Here is a 26,380-nt window from a genome sequence, read left to right as displayed (position 1 = left end):
CTCCCTCTTTCCTTCCTCTCTTCTTCCTGGTACAACGGGACGCAGTGGTGGACGGCCCTGGGTTCAAACCCCAGCTCCAGATCTTCCCGACTGAGGCCAGAGGAAAAGCCGTGTGTTATTCCTCAGCCTGATTTCCTCACCTCCGAAACCAGGATTATGGCTGTGAGAGTTTCCTGAGAGGATGTGGGCAGGAACAGCTGGCATTTTGGAGGCAGTTCTCTTGGTTGGTAGCTCCCACCCCCACCCCATCCCCAGAGTCCTGAGGGTGTCTGAGTCACCGTCACCTTGCCCAGAGACAGGCCGCCCCCTGCTCCCTGGCCAGCTGCCTGGGTGCCCTCCTCGGAGCCCGCTGGGCTGAGAACCATCTCCCAGGCTCAGGGGGGTTGGGCCCTGCAGATTGGGGCAGCCCTGCCTCCTGCCCTCCCCCGGGCCCTGGCTGGCTTGGCTTCCCAGAGCCCTCAGGGCAGAGACAGGGGCTGCACCTCCGCCCGGTTTTGGGGGACTCTTGTTCTTGGGATCCAGCCGCCATGCTGTGAGGAAGCCAAGGCCACACGGGGAGGCCTCATGCAGGCGCTCTGGCCCACGGCAGCCGGGGAAGCGCTGACCACCAGCATCAGCCCAAGCGGGAGGAGGCTTTGCAGATGACCGTGGCACCAGCCACAGCCACATGAAGGACCCTGAGTGAGACCCACCTGGCTGCGCGCAGCCGGCCCCCAGAACTGTGGGAGACGCTGATAAAGTGGCCGCTCTCGTTTGAAGCCAGGAAGATGGTCCATGATTGGTTGCGTAGCAACACAGCCCCGGAACAGCCCTGAGCGATGGTGATGGCCAGCCTTTGCCTCCCAGGCGTCTGTGTGCGCTCCTGCCTCCCATACTCTCTGCCTCGGGGGCTGACCCTGTCACACTGAGTGACACTGCCTCTCAGAGCAAGACTTGGACACGGGAGCTTTTGTTTCTGCTCACCGCCCCCACAGGCTCTCTCCTGAGACAGGCAGTGGTGATGGCGGGGAAAGGTTGTGACTCGGACGCCAGGTAGACCCGGTGTTCTGGTCTGTTCAGGATGAAGTGACAGCACACCAGACCCAGCGAGGCTCCTGAGCAACAAGCATGTATTTCTCGCAGTTCCGGGCGCCGGGAGTCCATGTTCGCGGTGCCAGCAGGTGTGGTGTGGGGCGAGGGTCACAGAAGGCGCCTTCTGCTGTGATGCTACAGGTGGAGAGACAGGCTGGCGTCACAGGCACTATCCCCACCCTGATGGCAGAGCCCTCGCACCTTGTCACTCCCCCAGTCCCCGCTCCTAACGCCCCCTCCTGGGGGCACGCAGACACGCAGACACAGCACCCAGGCACCCATCCCAGTTCTGACTCCGCCTGGCACGCTGCCCTCCGCCCGCCCCTTCTCTCTGCTTCCGGAGCCCGAGCTACCGAATGGGAAAACTGCCTGGCTGCTGTGGCTCAGTGGTTGAGCATCCACCTGTGAACCAGGAGGTCTCGGTTCGATTCCCGGTCAAGGGCACACGCCTGGGTTGCAGTATGGGGTGTGCAGGAGGCAGCTGATCAATGATTCTCATCATTGATATTTCTTTCTCTCTCCCCCACTCTTCCTTCCTCTTTGAAATCAATATATATATTATTGATTTTTTTGCAGAGCGGAAGGGAGAAGGAGTCCTCGGGGCCTGAGTCACCCTGCAGAGAGGCTGCCATGGGGAAGTGGAGCTGGGGGTCGGAAGGTGGGGAGAGAGAGGGGATGCGTCAAGGCCACTTGACACTGGGACTCGCCCTTCCACTTGGGCCCTGGGACCCTCCTGAGTCCCCTGCCAGCCTCGCTGAGTGCCGACACAGTGCCCGCCTCCCAGACCAGGGCGTGTGGGCAAAGTTCGTGGGAAAGCGGACGCGGAAGAAGCCGCCTGTTACCTGGCTGGCACAGGGTGTGTCCTTGGCAGCTTCCTTAACGGAACTGGATGTGCTTTGGAGGGAAACATGCTTCACAGGAATAAGATGCTTCCTTCGCGGCTGATACGCCCGTGACCATCATTGAACTTTCATGGCGACTCAGGACTAATGGTGCTGAACATCCACGTCCGTCCTGAGCTGTAAGGTGATGTGGGCTGAGGGCACTGCCCTGTGTCCCGGGTCCCGAGGCCGTGCCTCCAGAGCTGGCTCTGCAGGCCTCACCACCGCCCCTTATGGATCAGAGCCTCCCTCACCCAGGCTGGCGGCTGGCGGCTGTCACCTCCTGGCCCAGCTGTCAGAGGCGGGCCCACAGCGGTGTGAGGGCCCTGGGCTGTGCTGTGGCTTTGCAGCCGGTTGGTCGCCTGCATTGGTCAGGAAGGTTCTCGGAGGCAGGGGTTCTGAGTACACAGAACGGAGGGCTCAGCTCAGGGGAAGGTGCACGCGCCTTAGTGCGTGGGGTTGTGACATCGGTCTTGGCTGCTCAGAGGCCCTTTCTGATTTCAACAGCTTGGGTGGGGAGGGGGAGCTGGTGACCTCTCCGTGATCCTCTTTTATTTAGTTAATTTAAAAATATATATATTTTATTGATCTTTTACAGAGAGGAAGAGAGAGGGATAGAGAGTTAGAAACATCGATGAGAGAGAATCATCGATCAGCTGCCTCTTGCACAGCCCCCACAAGGGATGTGCCCACAACCAAGGTACATGCCCTTGACCGGAATCGAACCTGGGACCCCTCAGTCCGAAGGCCGACGTTCTATCCACTGAGCCAAACCGGTTTCGGCTAGTTAATTTTTAAAAAAAAGCCTAGAACTGTTTCTTTTCCTTCTGCAAGGGGTGTTTATTGTCACTCATGGCCTCAGCCCAGGCCCTGCCCCCTCCAGCCGTGCCCCGCCTCCCCTCCCTGGCTTGCACCTGGTGAGCACTCTGAGTGCCATGTGCCCAGCACCTGCCAGGCGCTCAGGGGCACTGCTAGGGCGCATGCCAACTGAGGAGGCAAAGCACAGGATCATGGCAGCTTTCAGGCCTGAGATGGTGCGGGGGTAGGGGTGAGGGGTGTGGGGGATCGCCAATGGCGATTCTCACATTTGGAAATGTGCAGCCAGTCCTGTGTTCCAGGAGGGGCCGCTGCCTCTGGGCACCCACATGTCCCTCACTGGGTCCCTGCCAGGGAGGACCAACCCCTGCCTCCCCAGGATCCCCGTCCCCACCCCCATCCCCACCCCACCATCACCCTCACCCCCGCCCCAATCACCCGCTCCCCAGCTTTCCCAAGACATCTTCCCCAGGAGGCTCAGGGCAGATGGGAAGGTGAGAGTCAGCCGTGGGTGCGGAGCCCGGTGCCCCACCATGCGGCCGGAGCAGGAACTGCAAGCCCCCCACCTCCCTGCCCATCCGCAGCTCGGCTGGCTGCACCGACCTCTCCACCCACAGACTTCACCTGCACCTCCACCTGCACCTGCACCTCCACCTCCACCTCCACCTCCACCTCCACCTCCACCTCCACCTCCACCTCCACCTTCACCTTCACCTTCACCTTCACCTTCACCTTCACCTTCACCTTCACGTGAAGCGTCACCTGAGAGTCAAGCTTCACTTCTGCTGCAGGTGGGTGGGGTTGGGGGGCGGCAAACTTGGGTCAAATGACAGAATGGGCCCAGAGTGGCCAATAATACTAAATAGAGGTGGGGGCAGGAGAGAAGTGTGTGTGTGTGTGTGTGTGTGTGTGTGTGTGTATGTGAGGGGGGGAGGGAAAGTTTAGGGGAGGAGGTAGGGGGAGGGGGAAGGACAGACATCAGAGTCCCAGGAAGACCCCAGGGCATAAGAGCCTTCCTGCGGAGAGATCACGAATGAGGGCAAAGGTCGGAGGGGCCAGGGCAGGATGGCGTCAGGGAGCCCTCCCATTGTGTCTTTTTCTGGAGATGTTGTTTCTCAAAAGAAAGGACAGCGGCAGCCCAGCTCCTGGAGGCATCTGGTGACAGGCGGGGCGGGTCTGCCTGGGCACATCACTGACTACACCGTTTAAGTTTTAAACGCGGCCTCTCTTCTGGAACCTCTGCTGCCAACCCCCACGCATTGAAAGCGGACGCAGGAGGCCCCGGCGCCCTGGGAGCTGTGTCCCAGGTGGGGACACCGTTCTGGCCGCCATGCACAGGTGTCTGCGGAAATGCCAGCAGAGCCCCAGGAGGTGCCTGGGGAGGGTCCGGTGACCTCGGTGAGGACCACACGCTGGCTTCTCCAGCGGAGCAGAAGGCCAGGAGTCGAGGAAAGGAGTCTGGGGGGTGCTTGTCCACAGTCAGAGGCTAGAGGAACCAGCAAGGGGCCTTTGTGTTTGTTTGTTTTTTAAAAATATATATATATATATATATATATATATATATATATATATATATATATATTTTTAAAATATATTTTATTGATTTTTACAGAGAGGAAGGGAGAGAGACAGAGAGCTAGAAATGTCGATGAGAGAAAAACATCGACCAGCTGCCTCCTGCACACCCCCCACTGGGGATGTGCCCGCAACCAATGTATTAATACATGCCCTTGACCGGAATAGAACCTCGGATCTTTCAGTCCGCAGTCTGACGCTCTACCACTGAGCCAAACCGGTTTCGGCAAGGGGCCTTTGTTTTAACCTCGGGGCTCCCGGAGAGGGTCTTGGGGACCCCCAACAGGCCTCAGACCATCTTGAAAACTGCTGAATTAAGAATATGGTCACGTGAGCCATTGCCCTGGTTATAAATCTGAAACCTGATTTTATTTTTTCAATGGCTGTCTTTGGAGCTCAAGGTCTCTTTTCGTTGCTCATTCAAAAAACAACAACAACAAGAAACCTACAAAACTGTCCGCAGATGGGCAGGGCTCGGCTCCTGTGATGTCCCCCGTGCCGAATCCGGAGACCAAACAGGCTCTGGGTCACTGCGCTCAGTAACTCCCTCAGCGCAGGGAGACAGACACGCACAGACGGGATTTCACTCGCATTTACAAGCCGTCTTCCAGCCCAGGGACATGCATGCAGCTATGAGACCGTAGCAGGGGTGTCGAACTCAATCAGAGAAGGGGCCAAAATCTAAAATCCAGCCTAAATCGCGGGCCGAATGGTTTACTGAACAGTCATAAACTGTCATTGTGATGGAAACACAGCGGAGTGCAGTGATGACAGCGCGGTGCGGGCCACATTGCAAGGCCTGGAGGGACGGATTTGGCCCGAGGGCCTTGTGTTTGACACATGTGCCGTAGAGCGAGGAGGGCCCTGAGAATTCTAGTCCAACCCTGGGTTTTAAAGATTGAAAAAGTGTAGTCTGGAGCAGTGGTTGGGAAACTCATTAGTCAATAGAGCCAAATATCAACAGTGCAATGATTGAAACTTTTTTTTTGAGAGCCAACTTCTGCGCATGGGCCACGAAGTTTCAATAGCACTGTACATTTTAATCGCACAGATATTTTGTGGAAGAGCCACACTCAAGGGGCCAAAGAGCCGTATGTGGCTCACGAGCCATAGTTTGCTGACTACTTTTGACATATGTGTACCCCTTCTATAATTTTCGTAATGCTGAGTACCCCTCGTACTCATGAGAATGTAGAATTAGGCGCAGCTAAGCACGGTGCAGTGCATATCCCCACCAAACTACGGTGCAACGCATACCCCCACCAAACTCTTCCCGTACCCCTGGGAGTACGCATACCACACTTTGGGAAACACTGGCCTAGAGCACATGTGTCAAACACAAGGCCCGCGGGCCAAATCCGTCCCGCCAGGCCTTGCAATGTGGCCCCCACCACGCTGTCATCACTGCACTTCGCTGAGTTTCCATCACAATGACAGTTTATGACTGTTCAGTAAACCATTCGGCCTGCGATTTAGGCTGGATTTTAGATTTTGGCCCCTTCTCTGATTGAGTTCGACACCCCTAGCCTAGAGCGTCCAAACTGAACCCGGTTCCATGAACATTGAGCATCTGCGATGACCAGAAGCATCAAGCAGATTTAGACGCCAGGGACTGAAGACACCTTCCCGGAGGTCTCAGTGGACACTGCCACGGGCCAGACCTGGGGGTAAGAGTGGCTATGACTGTATCCCAAACCTCCTGCCCTCACATGTCCCCTTTGGGGGCGCTCCCATTTGTCTGAGGTCCCCATCACTAGAGAGTTCTCTGAGGGGGGAAGCGCTGCCGGCCACTGCCTACCACGTGGACAGCGAGAGTCATGAAGTCCTGGTGGAGTTCAGGGGGCGAGCAGAAGGCAGAGCCTTTAGGCAGGGCGCTTCGAGCAGTGCTTTGGGGTGGCAAGGGTTGGCTGAGGGAGAACCAAGAAACCTTTCTCGGCTTCTTGTGTTAGAGGAGAAAGGGGCTGTGCCCCACTGTGCGCAGGCGTTCGCAGCCCCACTGTGCGCAGGCGTTCAGGAGCAGCCCGGGCCGAAGGCTGGAAGCCTCTCCCCCCAGAAGCTGGCTGCTGCCCCGGCGGCCTGGTGTTTCTCAGAGCACACTTCTGGCCATCGCAGGTGCTCAGTGTTCATGGAACCGGGTTCAGTTTGGACGCTCTAGGCCAGTGTTTCCCAAAGTGTGGTATGCGTACCCCCAGGGGTACAGAAAGAGTTTGGTGGGGGTATGTGTTGCACAGGGGTCATTCCAGCAGCGAGACCATGTTGGCATTGCACTTCAATGCCACAGGAGGGCGCCCTTGTCAAGTGGCAGATTTCTTGTCAAGCCAGCTTCACAGATTACTAATATAAATAGCAGTTTTCTCCACATTAAAAACAACAACAACAAAAACCTAAACATCTATTGCAAGGATACAACAAAGACATTTCCTAACCACTATGCTGTACATCTGAAACTAATGTCATATTGAATGTCAACTGTAATTGGGGGGGGGGGGGAGAAAGATTTTTCCAGACAGCCAAGTGTCAAAAATTTGCCTCCAATGCACCTTTTCTAGGGATGCTACTGAGGGAGGTGCTCCAAAACGTATGGAGGCAGCCCTAGCCGATTTGGCTCAGTGGATAGAGCGTCTGCCTTCGGACTGAAGGGTCCCGGGTTCGATTGCAGTCAAGGGCACATACCTGGGTTGCAGGCTCGATCCCCAGTAGGGGGCATGCAGGAGGCAGCTGATCAATGATTCTCTGGTCAGTGGTGTTTCCATCTCTTTCTCCCTCTCCCTTCCTCTCTGAAAAAATAAAAATGTGTATATATGGAGGCAAAACAAGAACGAGGAAGGCGAGGGAGCGCTAAACCAGGAGAGAGGAGAAGGGAGGTCCGGGGCGTGGGCTCAGGCCTCCAGGGCAGAGCTCCAGGTGGGAGCAGGGTTCAGGAGGGACTCCGGGGAAGGCCAAACTGGTACCATGTTTCCTTGAAAATAAGACATCCTCTGAAAATAAGACCTAGTGCATGGAAAGATCAGACATCCCCTGAAAATAAGACCTAGCACAACTTTGGGAGAAAAAAATTAATATAAGACACTGTCTTATTTTCGGGGAGACAGGGTAGGAAGCTCAGGTCTCTGAGCACCTCGAAAGGAGATTTGCATACTTGACAAACACTTGGAGGTTTGGTTAGAGATAAGTACGTCAGAAACCTAAACAAATCAAACCGGTCAACCAGGCACACAAAGACGAATTCCAGGAAAAGTCCAACAGTAAGCAAGAAAGATGTCCCCATAGTGCACACTGTTGTTCAGCTGCGGGTGTCACTGAAATAGCAATCATGTCAATGCAAACTAATGCCCTGACTGAGAGGGTAACGTACCTGTTTGGGAAGGGACAGGAGCCGTGTTGACGTGTAGTGGGGAGGAGTGAAAGCCGCATGCTCCGTAGTGGGAATTCAATGAATGATATTCAACATTGGAAAATCAAATAGTAGGAATAGCCTTGTAACGTTCAGAGAGAGATCCCGCTGAGAGCTTGGGGTGAACGAGGTAAGAGCCGGGACTGGGGCAAGGGCCTTTAAACCAGGAGTGTGTAAACCTGATGAAAACTCCATCGGAAGTTAACACTGACAGGCATTCCGTGTTCTTTGTGATTTGGCCGCCGGCTGTTTTTCTAAGCTTATTTCCCACTGCCCTCCACCTTACCCTGCGATGTCCCTGCCTTCGTGACATCTCCTGTCCAGAAGCCGGCATCTCTGTGCAGAGTGCATTTCCCTGTCTACCTCCTGCCAGCTCCCTAACCAAAGGCAGCTTAACCCCAACCTCACCCGAGAGGCTGTCTAAGATCCCAGAGGCTAAGGTGACCAGACGTCCCTCGGCGTTTTGAAAAAGTCCCACTAAAAGCAGGACATCTGGTCACCTTACCATAGGCTCCACCCGGCCCCCTACCTGCCCCAAACAGGAATCAGATAGTCAGATGTCCTTATCCATACGTCAGCCATTCTGCCATCCCAGCCTATAAATCAGTGTGTGGGGCTCCCTGCCCACTGGGCTGTAGGATCCTGAGAGCCTGTGATCCTTGTCAATCCCTCCTACAGGGCCCAGCACACTGCATCTGGCCCCCGCTGGTCTTATTCCGCCTCAGCTCCTGGCATCGGGGCCAGACATATGTGAACGTGGGGTGACCTGGGAGCTCTGAAGCCCAGGACTGGGAGGGTCACTGACTGCAATGTCCTCCTGCCCCTCCTCTTCTTGCTGCACTGACAAGAGGCTCCCCCTGAGGTCCCTCCATCTCCTGGCCAACCCCAACACCCCACCTCAGTCTAAGCCTCCAGATTCTCACCCTCATTACTAGGTAATTTGGTGCAACACGAGTCAGCTTTCATAGAAAAGGCGGAGGGATGATGATTCACTGAGATATTACTATGTATTCCCCCAGCATTTTCTGCTCCTCTGAGCTATGTCCTTCACTGAGAGAATTTTGCAAAGCAGGCCCGACCAGTCTCTAATAACAGCCCAAGTTCATCGAAGAGGTTGTGCTGATGTCCTGCAGGGGGCGCCTCTGAGCTAGCAATGAAGATATTTTTCTCCCCACTCCAGCTGGAGGAAAATTAGTGAGGCCTGTGTGAGCAAAAGGCCAGCCCCAAGGTGCTCCTGGGCCTCCTGGACCCAAGGCCCTGAGCTCCCAGCATTGCTGGAATTCCTGCCCTGGGAATGCAGAAAGCTCAGAGCCGCCTGGCTTGCGGGGCCCTGCCAGGCTGCCTACGTAATAAAAACCATGAACAAGCCCAGCCGGCATGGCTCAGTGGCTGAGCATTGACCTATGAACCAAGAGGGCATGGTTCGATTCCTGGTCAGGGCACATGCCCGGGTTGTGGGCTCCATCCCCAGTAAGGAGCTTGCAGGAAACAGCCCGTCAATGATTCTCCCTCATCATTGAGATTTCTGTCTCCCTCACCCTCTACTTTCCTCTCTGAAATAAATAAAAATATATATTAGAAAAAATAAAGGCATGAGCAAGTGACTGATGACAGCAGGAAGCTCCTGAAGTTTCCACACAGTCCTAGCGTATGTGTGTGTGTGTGTGTGTGTGTGTGTGTGTGTGAGAGAGAGAGAGAGAGAGAGAGAGAGAGAGAGAGAGAGAGAGCGCTCATGCTTGAGGTAGATTAAAGTTGAGTTGGAAGGATTAAGAATATGAGTCAGTGGAAAAGAATGAAATCTTACCATTTGCGATAACACAGGTGGACCTACGGGGTGTTATGCTCAGTGAACTCAGTCAGACAGAGAAAGACAAATACAGTATCATTTCACTTCTATGTGGAATCTAAGGAACAAAATAAACTAACAAAATTCAAACAGACTCACAGACACAGACTGATGGTTGCCAGTGGGGAGGGGAGTGGGTGGGAAAGGTGAAGAGTGAGGAAGTGTAAATTGGTAGCTACAAAATGGTCAGGGGATGTGAAGTACAGCCTAGGGAGAGTCAGTGATGTTGTAATAACTGTATGGTGCCGGGGCACTGGAAATATCAGGGGGACACTCTGTAAAATAGGATTGTCTAACCACTACGCTATATGCCCAAAATGAATACAAAATAATATTGAAAAATAAAATAAAAAATATAGCAACATAATTATGTACAGTACATCATAGTTGATAATAATAAAAGTGATTTTTTTTTGAAAAAGAAACAATTTACATTATAATTTTTTTTTCTAAAAAAAAGAAAAAGAAATGAGTCCATGGAGCTTTATGTCTATATGGCCCTCAGGGCCTGCTTGTGAGGGAGGACCGTTAGCTCGGGAGACGGCTGTGCCCAAGAGGGTGGCTGGACCAGAGCAGAGGCTGGCGAGGGGAAAGCACCAAAGCGGCTGGCAATGTGTGTGTGTGGGGGGGGGAAGGCGGGGAGGAGAGGGTACAGAAGGAAGGGGAAGGAAGCTTCTGGAAGCATGGAGAACAGATGGCAGAGGACTACACTGCCTTGTTTGTTCCTGAGGAAATAAGGGACTTATTGCACCAGACAATCTGTGATTTCTTTTTCAAGTCTTTTCTTTCAGGGATAATCTATAAACACACACATGCTAACAAATAATTGTTTTGAACGAAAAGGACTGCTTCTAAAAAGCAAATATATTATAGAAGCTCCACCATCAACAAGCATAAATCCATAGCTGGTGTGTGTGTGTGTGTGTGTGTGTGTGTGTGTGTGTGTGTGCATTTTATTTTTTTAAACCCTCACCCGAGAGCTTGCTTATTGATTTTAGAGACCATGGAATGGGGAGAGAGGGAAACACAGAGAGAAAGAGATAGACAGACAGAGAAACAGGGATGTGAGAGAAACATTGGCCAGTGTTCCTCCCATCAGCACCCCAAACCGGCGGTGGGGCCTGCAATCAGGGTATGTGCCCTGACCGGGAATCGAACCCGACACCTTTCTGTGTACGGGACGATGCCCCACCCAACTGCGCTGTACCAGCAGGGCTGTGTGTGGTGTGTGGCACAGGGAGCCCTCCCCGCGCTGGCCTGCCTGGCGAGGGCCGCGGCCTGAGTGGAGATGAGCGCAGGGAGGAGGCGGAGGCAGCTGCGGCAGGCCCTGTGGTTTGAAGGACTCCTTGAGAGGCATCCCAGGACCCAGTGAAGAACAGCAAAGGTGAGAGAGGATGCTTTCCTCCACGGGAAAAGCACCAGCAGCCATTTGAACCAGTAAGCCCTTGTAAGAAAAAAACATACAAAAAAATGTCTGATCATCTTGATTTTAATTGAAAAATTAAACTCTTCACGGAAAACCCATCCTGCTCAGACACTACCAGCCCCTGGGGAAGTGGCGCAGAAAGCAAAGGGGATGACGCCCCTCAGAAAGTCCCCTCCCTCTGCCTGGATGGGACTCGGGGTCCCCACCCCTCTGGGCCCCTCCTTGCAGTAGGATTTCTTGCACCAGAGTAAACACAACAAGCATTTTCTTTGGGGGAAAGAGATGTACACAGACCCAGGCTGTCTGATTGCGAAGCTTGTGTGTCTCAGAGTGTGTTTTCCTCATTACACCGCAAGCTCCCAATTAGGCAGGCCTTTTCGCTACTCAATGACTGTGATTAAATTGTTGAACTGCAATCAAAGGATGCCATTGGGAAAGGAAATCACTGGGTTGACGTTCCCAGGAAAGCTTAGGAAAGGAGCCGTGGGCTCTGGCCGGGGAGAGGACATGGGTTCGGACAGCGCGGAGAGGGGTGAGCCGCAGCCGCATCTGAGCGTGGTCTGGGCAGGCCTGGGGGGGCCCTCAGAGGCCAGGGAGGGTGGGCTGGCTGGGGCAGTGGTAGCTTGACATGTGTCCTCTCCTGTTGCCAAGCCTGCCGTTTCCTGTCAGGCTCGTAGATCCCCCCCCCCCCCCCTCGGTCTTTTTTCCAGCTCCGCATTCCAGGGCTGCCCAGGGGCCCAGCACAAGCAAAGGCCCCAGGGCTGGGTTGAGCCTCAAGGAAGTCATTGTTCTCCCTAGAGTCCGGCCTGCTCGGAGCAGGGCTGTGCTTAAGAGGGTGAGAAGGGAGACGCCCTGAATGCTAGAGGCGGTGGGAGCCACTGCAGGCCCTAGAGTAGGGGTGTCGAACTCAATCAGAGAAGGGGCCAAAATCTAAAATCCAGCCTAAATCGCGGGCCGAATGGTTTACTGAACAGTCATAAACTGTCATTGTGATGGAAACGCAGCGGAGTGCAGTGATGACAGCGCGGTGCGGGCCACATTGCAAGGCCTGGCGGGACGGATTTGGCCCGCGGGCCTTGTGTTTGACACATGTGCCCTAGAGGGAGGTAGGAGTAAAATCGATGGCAAAAGCGGAGGATGCAGCGAGGGGTGGATAGAAATCTGTATGCGGGCGGTGTGGGATCTTTCCGATACTCTTCCGGGGTCCCTTCTCTGCCCTGCTCTGTGCCAAGGACCCCCGGAGGATGGCACAGGGGTCTCCTTTGCCAAAGGGAGGTACCGCAGGAGGTCCGAGGCAGGGAGAGAATGAGATGGGGTGTTTGCTGCCCCCCTCACTTTGCTCCCCTGTCTTGTCGAACTCTGGCGCTGGCCGGCTGCATGTCTCTGCCTGTGGAAACTCCAGCTCCACCAGGTCCTGGGGAGGGGGCCGCCCCCACCCCCACCCTCTCTCTCCTGCCTGCTGCCCTCAGCTCCGTGTTGCCAGAAAAAAATGAGAGGGTGCTGGGCTAGATGTGCATGCCAGATAAACTGCGAATAGTGTTTGGCGCATGCCCCACATGTTATCGCTAACAATGATTTAGTGCTTTACACGAAATGTAAGTGTATCGGGTCATCTCTGCGTTTATATGGGCTCCATCTAGCGGCCCCGTTTTAATCCCCCTCGTCCTGCCCACACGCTGTAAGGGGCCCTTCACGAACCCCCCCCCCCCGGGGGGACCTCTTGGCGGGGTCCCTCATTTCCTGCCGTTTCTGGCCCCCACTCACGCCTTCCACGTTCCACCCCGGTCTGCCAGCGTGCACCCCCTTTTCCAGGTGCATGGAGGCCCTGAGGGAGCCCTTCGCATGACTCAGGAGGCACAGGCGACCCGCACGGGGCCGGGCCCACGTCGTCCGGGGCCTGAGAACGGCAGCTGAGCGGACAGCCTCCCGCACTGGTCTGGGGGCTGGGAGGAGGGGACCCCCCCTGATGCCCAAAGCGCTGTGGTGGCATGGGGTGCAGGGGCAGGGAGGCCGGGAGCCATACCCTGGACCGGCTCCACCACGTGTTGGCGGGGTGGCCCTGACCGCGCTGAGCCTCGGCTTCCCCACCCGTCCTGGGAGATGGTGTCTCGGGGAGTCAGGAGGAACAGGCATGCTCTGCGTCAGAATGTTGGCACAGAGGACGCATTCCCAAAAGCAGTGATTACTGTGATTTTCCTTGATTGTATGTGTCGGCCTCCCCCTGAGGCTGGGAGCCCTGGAGGCCGGGAACAGGTCGTACCCACTTGTCCTCTCAGTCCGGGCCCGGGGCCTGCGGAGGGCAGAGCTCAGAAATGTCACGGGGCCTGAGCTCAGCGGCCTCTGACACAGGCCACGGGCCACGGGCCACTGGCCACAAGACGGGCAGACAGAGCGAGCTGCTGCGGGTCGGCCTTCTGAGCAGGGTGGGCTTCTGGGGCCAGATCTGGACGTTCAAGGCCCCAGAGCCTCTCGTAAAGAAAACAGCACAGTGGCCACGATCATGCTGATGATGTGCTCGGCCACCCGTGCCTCTATCTTTCCTGTGCACGTGACCCAACTTGGCTGATGCGTTAAGTACAAGCTTTATCTGCCGATGACGTGGTTACTGGGAGGTAAGCCTGGGTCAGGGCATTTCTGGGGCAAGGGCGCCAGGCCCTCCCGCAGTCCCTGGCACACACCCAATTCTTTAGGAGAGCCGAGATCTCTTCCCAGGGCTACCGCCTGGCAGGACCAGGCTGGCTTTGGCTGGTTCCTCCTGGGCCACGGCCACTGACCACTCCTGGATGCCTGGGACCCGCGGCCTGGGGCTTTGAGGTGGATGGCGGGAGGGGTGGGGCTGAACCGGTCCATTGAGGAAGCCCGGAACACAGCTCACACACCCGGACCCCCGGGATACAACGGGGCGTCTGAGGACCCTGGGCCCAGACGGCTCCTGTTTTGACGTCGGGCTGGGTGTGGGCTCGGCTCTGTCCCAGACCACCCAGCACAGACCTCACCTGGGCTTTTCAAAACAAACATATTAGCAACGGCCCGGCCACACAGACACAGACCCCCTCCGGGCAGACCTCCGGGGCTCCCCACACGGCCACCTCACTGAAACCCACGCTCGGAGCCAGGCCAGGCCAGGCCGGAGGTACACCCGTGGACACCAGGGAGGATCAGAGGCATCTTGCCCACCCCTCTGCCGGGGAACACAAACCACAGAGCCACCCTAACCGGGGCCAAGAGGTCACTCTGCAGGGAAGCGGGGGGAGGGGGAGGGGAGGAGAGTTGAGACAGCTGGCTCCTGGGCCTTGCCTGGAGGGCTGAGGGACAGGAATGCATCAGATAAACACCCTGAGCAGGTGGCTCACATTGCTCAGGGGAGGGCGGCTTGCTGGGAAGATTTGATCTACCCCATGCAACATTTACAGAGCTGAGCTCTCTGCAAGATGGGGCTGAGAAATAGATCTAGGGCGGGCCCCACGGCAGGCCTCGTGGCAAACGGAGAAGGTGCTTCCATACCGGCCAGGACGGCAGAGCCCGCAGGTCGCCGGGGGAACCGAGAGTGACTTGAGGACACGTCTGTGGCTGACGTGCAGGGCGGAGTACGTGACGCACGGCCTGGAGGCCTCCGAGGTCTCCCTCCGCGGTTGTTGTGACCACGCAGCTGTCTCTCTCTGGCCACGGGTGAGGCCAGGGGACCTGGCCCCGGGGGGTGACCTCAGGTGGCGTCGGCTCTGAGGACCAGGACCCCTGTGTGCGGCTGCAGGCCTGCTGCAGCCCTGGGGGCGCCTGCTGACCTCAGCTGAAACCCGGGACCCACTTAGGTGCCGGGCAGGACCCTTGAGAGATACGTGGCATCCTTTTTCACGGGCGGAAGGACCCCGCACAGCACAGCCTCCCGGCCTATTTTAGGGAGGACCGTGGGGATCCCGTGGAGTCTGTATCCCCCACCGATTTGTGAGCTCTCTCCCTGAGCGTGGCTTCTCCTCCTACGGCCCCCATTCTCTCCCTTTAGGTCCCATTTCCACCCTTCTCTGTTCTCTGCCCTGACCTGTCCTGGAAGGCTGGCAGACACGGATTGTGTGACCCGAGTGCCATGCTCTCTGGCTCCCACTTGGGTTTGGCCAATGGGCCGGGCAGGAAGAGGGTAAGAGCTAGGTGTTCACCCCATTTCTTCTCTCTCTCTCTCTCTCTCTCTCTCTCTCTCTCTCTCTCTCTCTCTCTCTCCCTCTCCCTCCCTCTCTCTCTCCCTCCCTCTTTGCAGGTGTTAATGTAAAAACAAACAAACAAACAAAAAAACCCCACCACATTCAAACCTATAAAATTTTTTTGTGAGTTTATTTGAGCCAAACTGTCAACAATCGCCGAGAAGCAGAATCTCAACATATGGGAAGAATGCTCTGGAGCAGGCGTCTTCAAACTACGGCCGGCGGGCCACATGCGGCCTGCAGAGGAGTCTGATCCGGCCCGCCAGGTTTTTTGGGCAGTGAGCGCAGCCGAGGTGCTACAGTAGGAATTAGTAGTTCATATAGTCCGGCCCTCCAGCTCTCTGAGGGACCGTGATCTGGCCCCCACTTTAAAAAGTTTGAGGACCCCTGCTCTGGAGGATGGTGGTTCTTCACACACTTTTCTAAATGACCATCAAAGGAGGAGCCGTAGGAGGTAACAGGAAATCCCTTGGAGCTAGATTAGGGAGGTGGGAGAAAGCAAGGCGGGGGAGATCCTTGGGGATTGGAGAAAAGGTAGAATGACAGACACATGCTTCTCTTACGTGGGTGGGTGCAGGTAGTTAACAGTCAACGACTAACATGGTGACAATCATGAGGAGGGGATTGGTGGTCTGTGGCCCTGGGGGGTTGTGCCCTGCGGGGTCTGGAAGGAGGGAAGTTACACGTTACCCTGACATGCCGCAGGTATGTGATCTTAGATGCCAAGAGACAACAGCTCGGTAAAGATCCAAGTAGATCTTTGTCGGGGGAGATCCTGGCCTAGGACAGGACTACCCACTGTAAGCAGCTCTTTCAAACGGGTTTGCATTTCAGCCATTCTTTGTGGTTGCTTCCGGTCTCTGAGTTCACAAGGCCACCATGCAGGCCTCCCCTGAGCTCATGTGGCCCCTTTCCGTCAACACAGGCGGGCAGGCCCCTCCCCCGGTCCCTCCAGACGCTTCCGATGCTGGCTCCAGGGGTTTTGACTTCCTTGAACTCTGCCCACACCTCAACCCTGGTCCGTTTCTCTCATTCTTTTCCGTTAAACCTTTCTGAGTCCTGGCTGGGAAGACAGCCTCAGAGAGCTCCCCCCACCCTCCACCCTGGCTTCCAGGCCTGTAGGATGTCTCTGGGGAAGCTCAGGCGAAGGGATCGGCCTCAGCTGCTGGCAGTGCTGATGCCCCCGCTGCAGTCCTCAATCCCCGCTTCCCGCCGGGTGGGGTGTAGGAGTCTGGAGATCTGAGGAGATTTGGAAGTCGCCGTCTCTGTCTGGGCTTGCCTGCCTGCACACAGTGGTCGCCTTCACGTTCATTCTGAAACCATGGTCCCTGGATGCTTCGACAAAAACCCTCACAACTAAACCTCAGAGGGAAGGGTGGAGAGGATGGGGAGAAATCAAAAGACTTGTATGCATGAATATAAGCATAACCAATGGACACAGACAGCAGGGGGGTGAGGGCATGTACAGGAGTGGGGTTGGGGGGACAATAAAGGGATATGGACACATATGTAATAACTTAATCAATAAAAAGAATCAGCCAAAACCGGTTTGGCTCAGTGGGTAGAGCGCCAGCCTTCAGACTGAAAGGTCCCAGGTTCAATTCCAGTCAAGGGCATGTACCTTGGTTGTGGGCACATCCCCAATGGGTGTGTGTGTGTGTGTGTGTGTATGTGTGTGTGTGTGTGCAGGAGGCAGCTGATCAATGTTTCTCTCTCATTGATGTTTTTGACTCTTTATTCCTCTCCCTTCTTCTCTGTAAAAAATCAATAATATGTATATATATTTAAAATCAATTTAAAAAAAACCCTCACAACTGTTCTAACAGACCCCCACCCGGACCCTGAGGACATAGGGGACCACCTTTACAACCAGCACCACCACTGCCACCTCCCAGATAAGACCAGAGCAGCACGGGGGTCAAATCTGGGTCCCTGGCAGAGGCGAGGGTGGCCAGGCTCCAGAACGGCCAGGGGAACCCTACACCTCGGCACCGGCCTACGGGAAGCTGAGACTCTGCTCCCTTTCCACCTGACAACGTGATCTAGACCCCGCTCGGTCCTCGGACGTCAGCTCCTCCGGGAGGCCCCTCCGGCAGCTGGATTAGTTACGGGTTGTGTTTCCCTGGTGTTTGGGGACACATCACCCTCCCCCCCACCGCCATCCCCCACCAGACTGGGAGCTCCGAGAGCACAGGACTCACCTCCCTCTGTCCTCCATACCAGTTGAGTTGGTTAAGGAATAGTTTCCACTTACTAGACTGAAAACTGTAACCATGGATACGTAGGGTCAACCAAGGCAACGTTTTCTAGAGCAGCGTTTTTCAACCGCTGTTCCGCGGCACACTAGTGTGCCGCGAGATGTTGCCTGGTGTGCCGTAGGTGCAGACAAGACAAGAATTTTATAATTTTTCACTATTTTGTTTACTTAATATTTCATAATAAAGTAATTATAAAATACTTTCTTTGTGTTTATTTGATTCCTATTCAAGAGAATTACTTTATATATAGTCAATATAGGCACAGAGTTAAATTTTTTAACATTTTCTAATGGTGGTGTGCCTCGTGATTTTTTTCATGAAACAAGTGTGCCTTTGCCCAAAAAAGGTTGAAAAACACTGTTCTAGAGGGTCACTGGGTAGGTATTACCAAACGCCTCAGATAGTATTTGCCCCGGGCTGGCTGGTATGGCTCAGTGGTTGAACCTTGACCGGTGAACCAGGAGGTCACAGTTCGATTCTCAGGCAAGGCACGTGGCGGGGTTGCTGGCTGGATCCCCAGTGGGAAGAGTCAGCCAATCAATGGCTCCCTCTCATTATTGATGTTTCTCTCTCTCTCTCTCTCTCTCTCTCTCTCTCTCTCTCTCTCTCTCTCTGATATATAATTTTCCCTGGATCAAGAACAAGAAATTTGCCCTTTTCGTTCCGTTTCGTGTGCCTTTCCTGAAGACCCGTGGGGACCAGAAACATCTTCGGATTTCCGCCGGCTGGGCACCTGGCTCCCTCCACAGGCATCTCCTTCGCTGCGGTCACCCAAATACGTGGAAGAAACACTTCCACTCGAGACAGGAGACCTCAGCCGAGCAGGCTCTGCCGCTTGTAGCTGAGTGACCCCACCACCGACCTCAGCTGTCTTCCCCTGGGCCGCCCCCTTTGCGAGAAGAACTGAGAACCACCGGGGATGTGGAAAGCCCTGGAGGCGGGGAGCAGCCCAGGAGCAGCCTGTGTCCAGCTCAGTGGGTCCCAGCGTTGCAAACGCTGCAGCAACTCTGCTGAGCAACTTACACACACACACACACACACACACACACACACACACACACCCTGCTTCGCTTGAGAGGATGGGGCAGCGTCTGCTGCGGGGTACAAGGCTCTGTGCGTGTCAGGAACTGTAGCGGCACCAATAACAATCTTACTTGTCACCCGGGGACGTGGCCTGCTGCAGTGTCACGGGTGCGGACATAAGACTCGTGACTCCCGGACCACAGACAAGGACTTCATCCCAGCACGGCCGGCAGGCAGCAGGCGCTCACTGCTGTGCCGAGTCTTCTTGCCGCTTGAGTCCCAAGAGGGTGATACGGAGGGTCCCAGTCGGATGCTGGCCATGCGGTGGGTTTGTGTCACAGCTGGGGGACAGCTCAGGGAGCCCTGAGTTTGTGCCATGGGCTGCAAGCAAACTGGCTTCCATTTCCCCTGGAGGAGCATTTGTCTCCATTCTACATGGTGACATATTTGTCTTTTGAAATGTGGTGCCCAACACACGTGATGCGAGATTGGGAAGGTATGCACCTGCTTTTCTCAAACATGACAAAAATGTGCTTCCACCTCTTAAAGGAATTCAGGAAGGAAATGAGATTTTAGTTATAATTTACATGGGGGGGGGGGGACCAAACTTACATTTTAAAAGACAGTTGACCAGGGGAACAAATTCTTCTTCTTCTTTTATTTTTTTTATTTTTTAACTTTTCCCTTTGATTTTATTGAGATTTAGGTTGGATTCTCCACAGCACCCTGAGCCAGGAAATGCTGATTTTCTGGAAAGAAGGGGAAAGAAGAAAGAAAATCTATTAAAAACATTCGTTCCCCCCACCTCCCCAAAGAAAGTCCAACAAAACCAAATAACAAAGCTTTGCAATGTGAGTGGCTGTGGGGGCTGGGGTTCTGTTTACTTCCGTGAACACGCGTGATGAAGGGGTGGGCGTGGTGGTCAGGATGAGATGGGGAAGTAGGGGATCAAGCCAGCCCAGAGTGAGGGGGGAAGGGGGAAGTAGGAGCGTGGGGGAAAGGAGGGAGGGCTGGAGGGTTCTGGAATGACTTGGCAAATGACAGCACGCTGCTAACTACTACCATATGTTCATCATGAATCTGCAACACCCACTCCCCCCTCCCCCCCTTTTGTTTTTAGATTTGGCAGAGCACGGGGTTTCCCTGTCCAACCCAGGCCGAGTTTCCTCTCCTGGCCCCCGAGGAGGGGGCGTGGGGGGTCTCTAACACAGCTGAGTAAACCGCAAGTGTCAGGGCAGAGTCTGTTCTGTAACCAGGAAGAGATTCCTCAGGGCGGGGTTCAATACCTCTGAGACCTATGTCATCTTCCGTCTCCTCGGGCCAAGAAGCGAGTAGGCCATACTGGACTGCAAAGTGAACCTCCCTGTGAGGTGGAGCCCGTGGACTTCTCGGGGCTCGGCCCCATCTTTCCCGCACCCTGGCCCGGGCCATCCACCCCACGGCACAAGGGGGACTCCCAGTCTGGGATGCCGTCCCCTCGGGAGCACACGCTGGCCTCGTCCCTGCCCACCCCACCTTGCCAGCAATCTCACTCTGATGTGGCTGCCCTGTGCTTGTTGAGGCCAAGCCCGTGTTCTAACCACCTCAGAGTTCTGCTTCAGTCTGAAGGAATTTAGGAATTCCTCACCCCAAGCAGTAGCCAGGCTAGCATGGGTGACATCTTGCTGCAAATCTTATTCTGAATGCTATTAGTCATCAGGAAAGTGCAAATTGCAATCATGATGAAAGACCCAGTAGGACAGCTAAAATGACAAAACTGGCCATCGGAAGTGTTCGGCGAGGATACAGAACAACTGGAATTGTCCTGCCCTGTGGGCAGGAGTATATTTCAGAAAAGTTTCACAGTCTCTTAAAAGACAAAAGCACAGTGATCACAGGACACAGCCATTCCACTCCTAGGAATGTCCCTAAGAGAAATGCAAGCATATACTATCTGGGTGACCCCAGCAATGACCTCAGCTCTCATCCCCTCAGCCTCCCTCTTTGTGAGGCTTGAGCACGAATGTCCAGAGCAGCTTTATTTGTCACAGCTCCAAGCCAGAAACAACCACATGGTCATCAAGGGGTGGAGAAGCACATTGTAGGATATGCATACAAGGAAATGTTACTTGGCAAGAAAAAGGAATGGCCTGCTGATGCATGTGACATCAAGGGTGCATCCCAAGATAACCACAGAGTTCTGGTCAGTGTGGCTCATTTGGTTGGGCATCCTGTGCACCGAAAGGTTGCTGGTTCGATTCCCGGTCAGGGCACATGCCCTGGGTTCTGGCTCGGTCTCCAGTAGGGGGTGTGCAGGTGGCAGCCAATCAATGTTCTGCTCTCACATCAATGTTTCTCTTTCCCTCCCTTTTTCTCTTTTGAAAATATAAAAAAATAATAATATGCAGAGTGAAAGAAACCAAGCAAAACATGTGTAAATACTGCACATGTCTAAAATTCTAGAAAATAGGGGGTGGGGGGTAATGGGGGAATAAGGACACATATGTAATACCTTAATCAATAAAGAAATTAAAAAAATAAAAATTAAAAAAATTAAATTCTAGAAAGTAACAAGTTAGTCTATAGGGACAGAGCACAAATCAGTGGTTGCCTGGGAGCCGAGTCGGGGATCAAGGGAACTTTTGGGGTGCTGAATACGTTCTCTGTCTTGATGATAAAACCGGGAAATGCTGGTTTTCTGGAAAGAAGAAAAAAGGAAAAGAAGGAAAAAACACCTATTAAAAACGTTCGGTCCCCCCGCCTCCCAGAAAAAGTTGCTTCACACACGGGCACATATGTCAACACATCCAACTGCACACTTTGGGTATGCGCAGTGATTGTATTTCAATCCTCTACATATCAGCTAAGCTGTAAAAATCGTATTTTGAATGTCAAAAGGCGAATATTAAGGTTTTCTTCCTGTGTTCCTTCTTCTTCTCCCTGATGGAAGCGAATGCTCGAGAGGACTAGAGACTATCACATACTCAGAAAGGCAAGAAGGAAAAGCACAAGAACGTTTTCCCAAAGTATCACCCCGGTGAGTTACAAATTTATATTGTGATTATGCCTTATGCCCCGCCCCCCACCCCGCCCCGGCTCCTCAGCCTCATCCCTCACGACACCCCAAATGCCAGCTAAGCCACACCTCACTGAACTGTTAGTTTCCCAGAGACACCCATGTGACCTGTGGAGGGGGCCCAGTGAGGTCAGGAGCTTGCTGCCTCCTCGAGGGCAAGAAGCCTAAGGTGTCCGAGGGGTGATGGCCTCCCTGCTGGGAGCTGAGCTCTCCTTGCCTGGCTGCCAGCTGTGGGAGGAGACAGATGAATCGGTGCGGCCTGCAAGGGGCCAGCTCAGGGGCTGGGCAGCCTCGCCCCTGCCATCCCTGCCAGGCCCAGACAGGCCCTGAGCAGCTGCCCGGATCTAGAGCTGGATGAGTAACCGGGGAGGGAGCCACTGGCCCCCCTTCCACGTCAGCCAGAAGCACAAAGCGAACGGATGCGGCTGACCAGACAGGGCCAGCAGCCTTCCTGAGTCTCACACTCACGGGAGTGCCACAAGCCCTGAGCCCCGTGGCCTGGGATTGTCTGAAAGCTGGGGACCCCCGCAAACGTTGCCTGTCTTCTCTGCCATGTTCACTGATGCCCGTGTTAGAGCAAGGGACCCCCTCACTCCCCAGTCCCACCCCTCAACCCCTGAAAGTAGGGGTCTTCTGGGCACAGGTGCCCTGGGACCGGAGGGGACAATCTTCTCCACGTGATGGGCCGCAAGGAAAAGGTCAGCACGTCCTGCCCATCCCCTGCTCGCCCGGCAGGGAGGAACACGGGCGGAATCTGCGTTCTTCAAATGTTTTAAATCGGAGTCCAGATGTTTGGCACGTTCACGTGTGCAGGACGAAGGGAGAGATGATTAAAAGCTCAGTTCTTGGAAATGAAAAGGCAAAGGGCTCCGAGTTCTTCGGTTTCATCTTTCCAGGATCCCTTTCCAGGCCTCGGGCCCTCGTTTGCAGGATTGCTTTAGCTCACAGACACAGGCTCCTGCTGTTCTCTGGGGACTCACACGCTGAGCTCCACATGGCCATGGGTCTTTATTTTAGATTCAGGAACAGCTGCTAACTGAAATGATGAGCGTGGTGGAATATTCCATTCTCAGGAAGAGGTTTTTTACAAGATTCTGCTATGAAAGGTAACATTGGATAAAAAACGAAATGTACAAAGAACTCCAAGATCAAGTACTTGTGAGGTAATGGAAACCCAGCCAAGGCAAGCGTTCGAGAGCCTCACTCGCCTTGGCCAGAATGTGGCTGAAGGTAGAGGCAAACGTATTCTGGTCGGAAGTGTTTGCCACACATGGTCAAGGTCATGAGGGTCAGGAATGGAGAACCAGGGAGCCGAGTTTCATGTTTTCTTCAGAAATAACCTGGCGACTACAGGTCGAACCCGAGGCCTCAAAGAAGAGTGGACTGGTCAGCCAGAGGAACAGAATGTGTAGGAAGTACTGTAGATATTAAGAAATGTATTGCGTGCCCATCAGCAGGTAAGTGGATTAAAAAAACATGGTACATCTACACAATGGAATACTTCGCTGCTGTAAAAAAGAAGGAATTCTTAACCATTTGCAGCAGCATGGGTAGAACCTGAGAGCATTATGCTCCTGAGAAGTGTGGTGGACCAGTAGGTGAGTAACAGGTGGGGCATCTGAGGGATGAGGCCCCTGTGATGGGTGTATGGGGTGGCCACAGCCCAGATTACCCAGCTCTACCCGGCTGCGCACCACATGGGACTTTTCACACGGACTCCCAGGAAGACTAGAGCATCAGAGACGGGCAAGCCTTTGAGACCCTTCGTCAAATCCTTTCATCGCCTTTGAGAAAACTGTGGCCCTGGCCATGAAATAGCCGAGGCCAGCCAGCCAAAGAATGGAGGTCTCCCATCGGTAAGGATGAGGAAAAAAATGTGAAGACTGAGAAGTTACGGAAGGAAGGGAAAAGGCTTGATGAAGAAGGAAAGGCAAACAGATCCCCCAAGCTCAGGGCTGGGGCTCTCCAAGGTTCACCCCCTCATTGCACAGATGGGGAGCTGAGGTCATTCTGTGACGTAAGGTAGAACTGGAACCGAAGCCAGGCCCACGCCTCCTGGGACAGTGCTGGGCCCTCCACTGCCCACCCGGCCCCTCTACCCGCCCAGGGAGCTGGGGACTCAAAAGGCTGCCCCTTACACCCTCAGGCCTTTGGAAGAATAAATTCATTAATCTAGATCAGTGGTCGGCAAACTGTGGCTCATGAGCCACTTTGGCCCCTTGAGTGTGGCTCTTCCACAAAATACCACGGCCTGGGTAAGTCTATTTTGACGAAGTGGTGTTAGAAGAAGTTTAAGTTTAAAAAATTTGGCTCTCCAAAGAAATGTCAATTGTTGTCCTGTTGATATTTGGTTCTGTTGACTAATGAGTTTGCCGACCACTGATCTACCCTGTTTCCCAAAAAAATAAGACAGTGTCTTATATTAATTTTTTCCCCCCAAAGTTGCGCTAGGTCTTATTTTCAGGGGATGTCTTATCTTTCCATGCTCTAGGTCTTATTTTCGGAGGATGTCTTATTTTCGGGGAAACACAGTAGATCATTCTGGTTACAATTCCAAACTCAGCCTCTGCCTAAACAAATACAACCAAGTCTGTCCTGTGTTCTCAGCGGACAACCCTACCTCAGCCGTCCAACCCAAGGCACCAGGAAGGCTGAGTGTCTCTGTGCAACCTCTCCCCCCATCCCCCAACTTTGTTGCCCTTTCCAGTTCTCATCCCCAGAGGGACATGTGGCTCTGGACAGGTGTCCTGTGAAAGGCAGGGCAGAGACCCCGCCCCTAGACCCTGTCCTGCACCTTACAGATGGCTACAGGGAGCACAGAGAAGTAGTAGGCTCAAGGACATCCCTTAGGCTACGTACTGCGAACTCCATGGCTCTAATCTTCAGTCTTTGCGCTCGTTTCCCCGCCATTGTTTCCACTTATTTGCATTGATTCCAGCCCAGTGTATGGACGGGGACTTCAAAGTGTCCTTGTTGCGGGTCGGTGGCCAGGTGGGAGGTAGGCAGGGTTAGAGGGCCAACAAGGCAGAATTTAGCGACTGAAGTGCTTATGTTAGAGGAGAAGTATTCAAATGTGGTTTTGCTGCCTCATGCTTCATAAAAAATAAATACATCACACAGAAATAGCCTGGGCCTCTGGGAGGAATTGGTTCTGAGCATGACTAACCCAAACCCCGTCCTGGGTTTCTAGAGTGCGTCAATTCTCCCTGTGACTCATGGCAGGGCCAGAAAGCCCCGTGGGCCGCCCATACCGCTGCTCACACACTCCACAGAAGGTCCCATTTCTAAGTGACCCCTGTAAGCCCAGGTGCCGAAGCTGGGCAGAAGCCGATGTGCAGAACTCTGACACAGATGCTCTCAGCAGACAAAACAATCCATTTGTCTGTGGTCCGGGGTCAATGACCCCATTTCTGAATTGCCCATCCATCAGCAAATATGTATCAAGCGGGACTTCGTGCTAGGTGGTTTGGAATATTAAATGATTTATAAACATGTCCCGGACAGGCAGGAGCTGTCTGGCCAACGGCGTCAGACAAACTCACATACACATACTGAGGAAAGCCAGCGGGGTGTGCCAGGCGAATGGTGCCCCCTGCAGTAGTCCAGGTGGGAGCTTAGAGGCTGGCTGGGCCCTGGTTCCCTCAGCATCTTGTCCGTTTCCTGTCTGGTCCACTCCAGCAGGTGGACTCAGGGCCGTGAGGACCTGGCGGCAAGTGATGCAACATATTTAAAAATATATATATTTTATTGATTCTTTACAGAGAGGAAAGGAGAGGGATAGAGAGTTAGAAACACCGATGAGAAAGAAACATCAATTCAGTCGCCTCTTGCACACTCCTTACTGGGGATGTGCCTATAGCCAAGGTACATGCCCTTGACTGGAATCGAACCTGGGACCTTTCAGTCCGCAGGCTGACACTCTATCCACTGAGCCAAATCGGTTAGGGTGACAACATATTTTTATTGATTTCAGAGAGGAAGGGAGAGGGACAGAGAGAGAGAAACATCTTGTTGAGAGAGAGTCATTGATCAGCTTTCCCCATCACCTGAGGCAGCTGATCCCTGATTCTCTCTCCTCAAGGATGTTTCTATCTCTCTCCCTCTCCTTTCCTCTCTGAAATGAATGAAATAATATTTTTTAAAATCCAGAAAAGAAAAGAAGAAAGAAAGAGAGCCACTGCCGATGGAGTGAGCTAAGTTAAGAAGAGGCCCCTCGTGATGCTCAGGCCCGGGAGGACTTGGCTGGGATTTCCCTTTGTTTTCGGGGCCTGTGACAGCCCGAGCCCGGGCGCCCAGCCAGCCAGGCACCAGGGGAACCCTTCGTTCTCCATTTTCCTTCAGGAAGGAAGGAGTTTCTGGGAGCGGGTGGCTCAGGACATTTTAAAAGCGATGGGGAAAGCTTTTGGTTGTTTTGTTTTTTCGCTCTTGAAGGAGTAAAGTTGTGTGAGATAATGACACATAAGGTTTTCACCCTGAGTTATGGCAACTCCTCTTCCAGCCGCTGGTGCAGGACTTAGTTGGCACCCGCATGGCTCCCCGCTTCAGCTGTGGGTCGGAGCGGAGAGAGCTGTCCTCCCAGCAGACCAGTAGACCCATCAATTATAAAGTTTATGCCTTTAAAACGTTTTGATAGGTTCCCTCGGGAAACCGGAGAGTTTTCAAACTGTCAACCTAAAAGCCATGGAAAGTTTTTATTTAAATGCTGTTTGCAACTCCTTGAATGAAAAAGTTGGATTTTTAGGTAAAGGCACCATTGAGATTTTTTTTAATGAGATAAATAAATTCTTTCTGCACTATAGGGCAGTGGTCAGCAGACATGCAGCTCTTTGGCTCCTTGAGTTT

At 53.9% G+C, this 26,380-nt stretch overlaps 1 long non-coding RNA gene across 1 annotated transcript in view; it reads left to right on the top strand.

The window, feature by feature from the left end:
* The window catches only part of LOC123652202, a 46,772-nt gene extending 27,335 nt beyond the window's left edge, over window positions 1-19,437 (top strand). Inside the window, exons 2-3 of the long non-coding RNA XR_006741373.1 lie at window positions 18,100-18,979; window positions 19,184-19,437. This is a non-coding gene — a long non-coding RNA (uncharacterized LOC123652202). The remainder of the gene's footprint in view (window positions 1-18,099; window positions 18,980-19,183) is intronic.
* The last annotated feature ends 6,943 nt before the right edge of the window (window positions 19,438-26,380 follow it).

This window comes from Pipistrellus kuhlii, unplaced genomic scaffold, assembly GCF_014108245.1.
Source record: "Pipistrellus kuhlii isolate mPipKuh1 unplaced genomic scaffold, mPipKuh1.p scaffold_m20_p_13, whole genome shotgun sequence".
Lineage (NCBI taxonomy): Eukaryota > Metazoa > Chordata > Mammalia > Chiroptera > Vespertilionidae > Pipistrellus > Pipistrellus kuhlii.
This window is presented reverse-complemented; position numbering and strand designations above follow the sequence as displayed.